Source organism: Triticum aestivum, chromosome 7B (genome assembly GCF_018294505.1).
Source record: "Triticum aestivum cultivar Chinese Spring chromosome 7B, IWGSC CS RefSeq v2.1, whole genome shotgun sequence".
NCBI lineage: Eukaryota > Viridiplantae > Streptophyta > Magnoliopsida > Poales > Poaceae > Triticum > Triticum aestivum.
In genome coordinates, this window is record NC_057813.1 from 217,732,000 (window position 1) to 217,741,636 (window position 9,637).

The following is a 9,637-nucleotide window of genomic DNA, read 5'->3' on the forward strand; positions in this document are numbered from 1 at the left end:
TTCCGTTACTGCGACATAACGAAAATACAACCATGTTCAGAGAAATAAGATGAAAAAGAGGAAAGCGGGTTCAAGCATCGCCAGGAAACCCAACATGAGCACTCGCCATCGAGATTACTCACCATGAGGCGAAAACCCGACGACATCATAAGTCCAAGACTCCAAACAGCTAACTCACGGTTTTTAAAAGGCTGACCACTACGAAACCACTGCTCAAACCAGGGCAACATGCCTCCATCATCCCCACGCAGGAGGCATCTAACCAAAGCAATAAAGCATAACGAAACAGATTCTCTCCCCTTCAGCAGGCTCCCTCGTCCTGGTAAGCCGTCGCACAGATCCTTATCATGCGAGATGCGTTGTCCTTCAGCAGGGCTCCTCCCGCCCTCAGATTCATCGCATCCTCCTGCTTCATCAAACCTGCCCAGTAACAAAGAAGTGCACACGCAGAAAAGATACATTCAAATGGAGTTTTTAGAGGAATAAGCTCAAAAGTAGTTCAATTGCGGCAGGTCCAAATAGCCCAGCACACAGCCGCAATGCCAACAGTATAAAATGTATCCCCACCAGGAAAAAAACACATAGCACCAAACATATGTCTGCCACAAGTTGTCAGGGCATAACTCAGTGCCAAACATGCACCCCAGCACTCTCCAAGTAACCCTGGCAACAAGACAAGTAAAAAAGAGATGCTGGGAGGTTTCCCTCTCCCCACAGAACGAACACTTAGGTTCCCCTTTCCATCCACGACGTTTCATCACATCTCTAGTCAGCATCGCATCTTGCGATAGTTGCCACATAAAATTTTGGATTTTCAAAGGGATGCGAGCTTTCCATATCCATCGATAATTGCATCCAGAGATGTTTCTCTCCAGATAGGAATATAGTGCTTTGGTTGTGAAGTAGGGTTTAGGGCCCAGTCCCCATTTGATACTATCACTCTCCGTAGAAACACAGAGCTTTTTAACAGTTAGAACCATTTTTTGCCATTGCTCATTAAGCTCAGGATTCAGTCTCCTTCGGAAGAAGGAGACAGTGTCAGCCTCCAAGCATTTTTTTTGCAACACAGTCAGGATAGTTGCAAATTGCAAAGAGTTGAGGAAATTGCACAACGAATGAAGCCTGGTCGCCAACTGGATCTGTCCACAACCTAGCTATGTCACCAGATTGTACAACCACTCTTCTACCAGCCATATATAAGTCCTTCACTTTCATAATGGCCTTCCAACAAGGGGAATTAGGGTGTGTTTGGTTCACGCCCCAGCTAGCCACGCCAATTTTTTGGTATGACCAAAGCGAAGGCATGACCAAAATTTTGGCAAGCTGATGTTGTTTGGTTCAGAGCCAATGTATCCTTCAAATTTTTGGCAAAACGGGCCTTTGTTTGGTTCGTGACCAACTGGTACCATGATTATTATACTACATGAAAAACATTTAACGAGATATTAAACGCATCTATTTTTTAGAAGTGAGAAGTATGTACGGATTAAAAAACTTATATGCAAATCTATATAAAAAAGAATGCCAAAACAATGCCACGCAATTATCGCAAGTTGAAACACAAATCCCGTACAGCACGCCATGCTGCATGTAGTCCTTTTTTTCCGAAGCTTGTTGCATGCATCTGCTAATCACGCGGAAGCACGACGTGATTTCTTTACTGATTTACTACCGCTAACAGAAGTAGTCTTACCCTGCAGAACCCCTTTAAAAAAATATCGTACCACTACCTACTATGTAGGGCCCACCAAGAGCAGCATGCCAATTTTTTGGCGCAGCTTTTGCTCACCCACATCTCGCCGGCGCGTTGGCGAAAAATACACGAAGGAACGCCCTGGTCGTTGGGCGTGCCAAATATTTGGCAATGATCCAAACAACCACCAAATTCCATGGGCTGGCCAAATTTTTGGCATGGTTAGTTTCGGTAGCAATCCAAACAGCCCCTTAGTAATTTTTCCTTTGATAGAAGCTACAGTGTCCCTACCAAAGTACTTGGCTTTGATAAATTTCTTGCCAGAGCCCCTTTTTCATCTCCAGTTTCCACCACCATTTCACCAAAAGGCAAAAATTTTGCATGTGAAGGTCTTTCACCCCCAGTCCCCCTTTCTATTTGGATCTACAAATCCTGGACCATCTAACCAGGTAGTATCGTTTTCTGTTTTTAGTTACTTGCCAAAAGAATCTCCTTCTGTGTTTATCCAGCCTTTCTATGATGGTTTTAGACAAGAGAAACATGGACATATAATAATAAGCTCTGGAAATATTAGCATTCAGCAAAGTCAATCTGCCCCCTGAGGAGGCGTTACTTCCAAGACCAGACTCGCATCTTTTGACAAATTTAGCCTCAAGATAGTCCCAATCCACACCTTTCAGGGACGAATAACTGACAGGGACCCCAAGATATTTCATCGGGAAATGTCCAATTTGACACCCAAAAATATCAGCATACTCTTTCAAGATGTTATCATCTCCTCCAACACTTAAAATTTCGCTTTACTGGGAATTAATTTTCAAACCAGACATGAGCTCAAACATATAAAGCAACAACTTCAAGTTGAGTGCTTTTTCAGGGTTATGCTCAATGCAAAGAACTGTGTCATCCGCGTATTGCAAAATGGCCACTCCCTTATCCACCAAATCCGAAGCCAGCCAATCAATCAGACCATTTTTCTGAGCCTGCAGCACCATCTTACACAAGCATTCAGCAGCGATGTTGAACAAGAAGGGGGACACCGGGTCCCCTTGCCTTACCCCTTTGTGTCTCTGGAAGTAAGGCCCTGAAGTGTTATTTAACTTCACACTTACAGTGCCATTATGAAGGATTTTTTCCATCCAGCTACACCAAGTTTTACCAAACCCTCTAATCTCAAGGCATTTTAACAAGAAGTCCGAGTTAACCTTATTGTAGGCTTTTTCAAAATCAAGTTTGATAATGATGCCAACTTTTTTCTTAACATGTGTATGATGCAAAATCTCATGCAGAGTTAGCTCCCCATCATAATATTTCTGTGCTTAATAAAAGCATTTTGGTGTTTGCTAAACAGAATGTCAGCATAGGGGGCTGATCTGTTGTCTAATACTTTTGTGATCAGCTTATATGGACATCTAAGAAAACACATAGGCCTAAACTGTTGGATTTTGTTCGCACCATTGACCTTAGGGATAAGGGTAATGATCCCATAATTCAACCTTTGAACATCAAGTGTTCCTTCGTGCAGAGCAGCAGGAAGTTTCATGATATCACCTTTCACAATCTCCCAACAGTGTTGGTAGAACTCTGCTGGAATGTTGTCAGGGCGAGGGGCCCTGTTACTATTATACCAAACAGAGCACTTTTAACTTCCTCTTCTGAAAAAGGTCTACATAAAACCTCATTGTCCTCCACACTTAGTTTCTCCTCTTCCCCCCATATATTAGGATCCACCTAGAGCAAGTTTCCAGGGGGCGGTCCAAAAAGATTTTTTATAAAAATCAGTGGCATGATTCAAAAGATCACTCGTCCCCTCTATTACTACATCCCCTACATTCAGGGAGTGAATAATATTTTTCCTCTTATTGCAATTAGCAATCTTTTGGTAATAAGCAGAGTTACTATCCCCTTTGAGCAGCCACCTCTCTTTGGACTGCTGTAACAAGAATAGTTCTTCATTAACTAGAATTTCATTTAACTCTACTAAGAGCTCAGTTTTTCTGTAGAATATATCTGGGTCTAGTATCCCTTCCTCTTCTTCCTTTTCAATACTAGCCAGCTCCTCTCTGATAATCTTCTTCTTAATCTTCTCATGCCCAAACTTGTTGGATCCCCAACCCTTAAAGAATTTTTTAAAACGTTTCAGTTTGATGTTTAACACATTAATGGGGTCTGTAGCTTTAACATACTGGTTCCAGACCTTATCCATTAAAGGTAGGAAATCATCACACTTGAGCCAGCTAATTTCAAATCTAAACTCTCTTTGTTGCGGGACTCTGACAACATGATTGTCAGAGGACAGCAAAAGAGCATTATGATCATATACATCTCTAACAATTTTCTTGATATTGACTTGAGGGAATAAGTCCTCCTAGTCATTGCTCATAAGCACTCAATCTAACTTTTCCAGAGTAGGATGGGCTTGGTTGTTACTCCATGTATACATTCCCCCGCTCATGTGAATTTCATTCAAACACATCGTGTTAATCACAGAATTGAACATATCTGTGTAAGGGGAACGATGCCAATTTTTATTCTTCTCTCCCTCATGTCTCAGAATATTAAAATCACCTCCTATTAACAGAGGGGTTTGCGCATGAATGCAAAAGTCAGCTAATTCTATAAGAAAATCTTGTTTTTCACTATCATGAGTTGCCCCATAGATAGTACAAAGAGCAAGATCTTTTTAATCTTGATGTCATATACAACAACTTGGAGAATAAACCTGCCTTTCCTCCATGCAACAACTTCAAACCTCTCTTTTTTGACCCCACATAGAATTCCTCCATATTTCCCCACTGAGGGAACCCAATCCCACTCAAAAGCAGTGTAAGGGTCAATTTTCCTAAAATAACTATCCTGAAACTTCTTCTTATGGATCTCTTGCAAGCAAATAAAATCAAGGGAATGATCTCTAATTATATGGGAAAGGCAGGAACTCATTCCCTTTTTTCCTGCCCCCTACAATTCCAAAGAAGACCTATCATATCAACCAGGTTTCTTTTTCTTTTGTCCCCTGGTGGCACTGGTATGATAGACAAGGCTGCCAGTTTTTTTTCCTTTTTTTCATCACTAAATCAGGTTTTTGACTCCTGGTCAAAGGTCTAGATATTGCCACTTGGATTTTGGGATTTCTCTTCTTCCTATACCTTACAAGGATAAAGTTTTCCTCCAAATCTTCCTCCCCATCAACCCAATCAGAGCTGATGGGTGTTTTATCCCCTTTCCCATTAGTTATAAACATCATTTTCTCATCCACTATAGTATTAGGTTTATGACTATTATTATTGTCACTATTCCTGACCCTCTCCAACTCTCTCAGGATATCAACAGAAGAGAAATTATTTCCAGGAATAATCACACCCATTTTTTATGCTCTAATCATAAGGTCATTATCAGAAAGAACATCAAAGGAGTTAAAATTGCAGTTACCTTCCAAATTCCTCTTCTTTGAAATAGCAACAGCCTTATCCTGGATCTTGTCACCCATATTCTGCACATTCCTTGTACTGAATCTCAATGCATCCTCAAATCTTAGTGGAGGAGTAGGGATCACTTCCTCCACTTCATCAGAAGAGATAGGAAACTGTACCATGTACTCAGATTGCACCCCAACCTTGCTAAAATCTTCATCCATCAGCTCTTCCACCTGGGAATTTTTTTCATGCTCCCCCAAGTGAGAGGTACAGATATCACATATACTATTAGCAATAGATACAAGTATCATTTTGATACGTCTCCAACGTATCTATAATTTTTGATTGCTCCATGCTACTTTATCTACTGTTTTGGGCAATATTGGGCTTTGTTTTCCACTTTTATATTATTTTTGGGACTAACCTATTAACCGGAGGCCCAGCCCAGATTTGCTGTTTTATGCCTATTTAAGTGTTTCAAGGAAAAGGAATATCAGACGGAGTCAAAACGGAACGAAATCAACTGGAGAAGTTATTTTTGAAAGGAAACCCACCTGATGGACTTGGACCCCACGTCAGAAGATACGGGAGGTGCTCACGAGGGCGGGGAGCGCCCCCCCCCCCCGGGCGCGCCCCCTGCCTCGTGGGGCCCCCGTAGCTCCACCGACGTACTCCTTTCACCCATATATACCTACGTACCCTAAAACTTCCAGAACAGAAGATAGATCAGGAGTTCCGCCGCCGCAAGCCTCTGTAGCCACCAAAAACCTCTCGGGAGCCCGTTCCGGCGCCCTGCCAAAGGGGGATCCCATCACCGATGGCCATCTTCATCATCCAGGTGCTATCCATGACGAGGAGGGAGTAGTTCATCCTCGGGGCTGAGGGTATGTACCAGTAGCTATGTGTTTGATCTCTCTCTCTCGTGTTCTCTCTCGTGTTCCCTCTATGGCACGATCTTGATGTATCCCGAGCTTTGCTATTGTAGTTGGATCTTATGATGTTTCTCCCCCTCTACTCTCTTGTGATGATTTGAGTTTCCCCTTTGAAGTTATCTTATCGGATTGAGTATTTTATGAGAACACTTGATGTATGTCTTGTCATGATTATCTGTGGTGACAATGGGATATCATGTGCCACTTGATGTATGTTTTGGTGATCATCTTGCGGGTTTCGTGACATTGGGAACCTATGCATAGGGGTTGGCACACGTTCTTGACTCTCCGATAGAAACTTTGGGGCACTCTTTGAAGTACTTTTATGTTGGTTGGATGAATCTGAGATTCTGTGATGCATATCGTATAATCATGCCCACGGATACTCGAGGTGACAATGGAGTATCTAGGTGACATTAGGGTTTTGGTTGATTTGTGTCTTAAGGTGTTATTCTAGTATGAACTCTTTTATAGATTGATCCGAAAGAATAACTTTGAGGTGGTTTCGTACCCTACCATAATCTCTATGTTTGTTCTCCGCTATTAGTGGCTTCGGAGTGACTCTTTGTTGCATGTTGAGGGATTGTTATATGATCTATTTATGTTATTATTGTTGAGAGAACTTGCACTAGTGAAAGTATGAACCCTAGGCCTGGTTTCCTATCATTGCAATACCGTTTACGCTCACTTTTATCATTAGTTACCTTGCTGTTTTTATTATTTCAGATTACAAAAACCTATATCTATTATCTATTTTGCACTTGTATCACCATCTCTTCGCCGAACTAGTGCACCTATACAATTTACCATTGTATTGGGTGTGTTGGGGACACAAGAGACTTTTTGTTATTTGGTTGCAGGGTTGTTTGAGAGAGACCATCTTCATCCTATGCCTCCCACGGATTGATAAACCTTAGGTCATCCACTTGAGGGAAATTTGCTACTGTCCTACAAACCTGTGCACTTGCAGGCCCAACAACGTCTACAAGAAGAAGGTTGTGTAGTAGACATCAAGCTCTTTTCTGGCGCCGTTGCCGGGGAGGTGAGTGCTTGAAGGTATATCTTTAGATCTTCCAATTGAATCTTTTTGTTTCTTGTCTTATCACTAGTTTAGTTTATAAAAGAAAACTACAAAAAAAATGGAATTAAGTTTGTCTCATACGCTTCGTCTTTTTAATATCTTTCGTGAGAATGATGGAAAGGAAAATTATGCCAAAGTGTTAGAAGAAGAATGCTATAAAATGTTTGGCACTAAATATTTATATGATGAGCATGATTGCAATGTTGTTAGTATGAATTCCTTGAATATCCATGATGCTAATGATATGCAAAGCCACAAGCTTGGGGAAGCTATGTTTGATGAAGATGATATTTTTTGTCCCCCAAGCTTTGATGAGCAAATTTACTATGATGAAAGCATACCTCCTATCTATGATGATTATTGTGACGACACGTATGCTTTAAAGAATAATGATAACCATGAAACTTGTCATCTTGATCTTAATTTTCAATCATATGATAGTTATTTTGTTGAGTTTGCTCCCACTACTATTGATGAGAAGAATTTTGCTTATGTGGAGAGTAGTAAATTTTCTATGCTTGTAGGTCATGAAAAGAATGCTTTAGGTGCTAGTTATACTGTTGAATTCATTCGTGATGCTACTGAAAATTATTATGAGGGAGGAACATATGCTTGTAGGAATTGCAATAATGTCAAGTTTCCTCCCTATGTGTTGAAAATTTTGAAGTTATGCTTGTTTTACTTTCCTATGCTAGCTGATTATTGTTCCCATAAGTTGTTTGCTCACAAAATCCCTATGCATAGGAAGTGGGTTAGACTTAAATGTGCTAGTCATATGCTTCATGATGCTCCCGCTATGTTTCAATTCTTATCTTTTATGTGAGCATCATTGTCATCATCATGCCTAGCTAAAAGGCATTAAAGAAAAGCGCTTGTTGGGAGACAACCCAATATTTATCCTTACTGTTTTTGTGTGTTCGCATGATTATGCTACTGTAGTAATCATGTTTTATAGCTTTTGTTTCAATAAAGTGCCAAGTAAGACCTTTAGGATGGCTTACGGTGATAGTTGTGTTGATCCTGCTGAAAATCAGAAACTTTTGCACCCAGTAAATTAGTTTTGTTAATTCACAAAAACGTGCTTCTAATCTGATTCTTTTTGCTCTGGATTGTTACACAAATTTCTTAGGACTTCCTAATTTGGTAGGATTTTTGGAGTTCCAGAAGTATACGTTTGATATAGATTACTACAGACTGTTCTGTTTTTAACAGATTCTGGTTTCTATGTGTTGTTTGCTTATTTTGATGAATCTATGAGTAGTATCGGAGGGTATGAACCATAGATAAGTTGGAGTACAGTAGATATTACACCAATCTGAATTTAGAATGAGTTAATTACAGTAGAAATGTGGTGGTTTTGTTTTCTTTCACTAACGGAGCTTACGAGTTTTCTGTTGAGTTTTGTGTTGTGGAGTTTTCAAGTTTTGGGTAAAGATTCGATGAACTATGGAATAAGGAGTGGCAAGAGCCTGAGCTTGGGGATGCCCAAGGCACCCTAAGGTAATATTCAAGGACAACCAAGAGCCTAAGCTTGGGGATGCCCCAGAAGGCATCCCCTCTTTCGTCTTCGTTCATCGATAACTCTACATGGAGCTATATTTTTATTCACCACATGATATGTGTTTTGCTTGGAGAGTCATTTTCTCTTGTTAGTATTTGCTTGCTGTTAGTTAGAATAATTTTTTGCATCTTTAGTTCCAATAAGAAAGTCAAGGATAGCCTTTGCCATGCTTATTTTGCTAGTATACATGTTGCTGTTTGAAAAACAGAAGTTTACATCTGTTGCAAAAATTCCCTAGAAAAGTCAGAGAGTGGTATAATGTTGAATCTTTTTGCATATTGAGCTCTGATAAATTTATTACAGTGGGAATTTTAGTTCATAATTTTTGGAGTCAGGGAAGTATTGATACTCTTGCATTATTTACAGACCGTACTGTTTTGGCAGATTGCTGTTATGGTTGCATTGTTTGCATATGTTTGCTTGTTTAATGATTCTATTTGGTAATAGGAGTATTCAATATGCAGAGGCATTTAGTATGTAATGTTGAATAATAATTTTAGTGATTTGTTACAGTAGGAAATGATAAGGTTTTGCATTGGTTTATACTAACCTATCTCACAAGTTCTTGTTGAGTTTGTTGTGAATGAAGCTTTTGATAAAAAGAGAAACCATAATATGAGAGGAATTAAGGAGACACAAAAGTTCAATCTTGGGGATGCCCAAGGCACCCCAAGATAATATTTCAAGAAGTCTCAAGCATCTAAGCTTGGGGATGCCCCGGTAGGCATCCCACCTTTCTTCTTCAACAACTATCGGTTAGTATCGGTTGAGCCTAAGTTTTTGCTTCTTCACATGAGTTATGCTATCCTTGCAATGTAGTTTTATTTAGCTTTGCTTGCTGTTTGAATAAAGTATCAAGATCTGAAATTTTTAAATGGGAGAGTCTTCACATAGTTGCATAATTATTCGACTATTCATTGATCTTCACTTATATCTTTCGGAGTAGTTTGTTTTGCT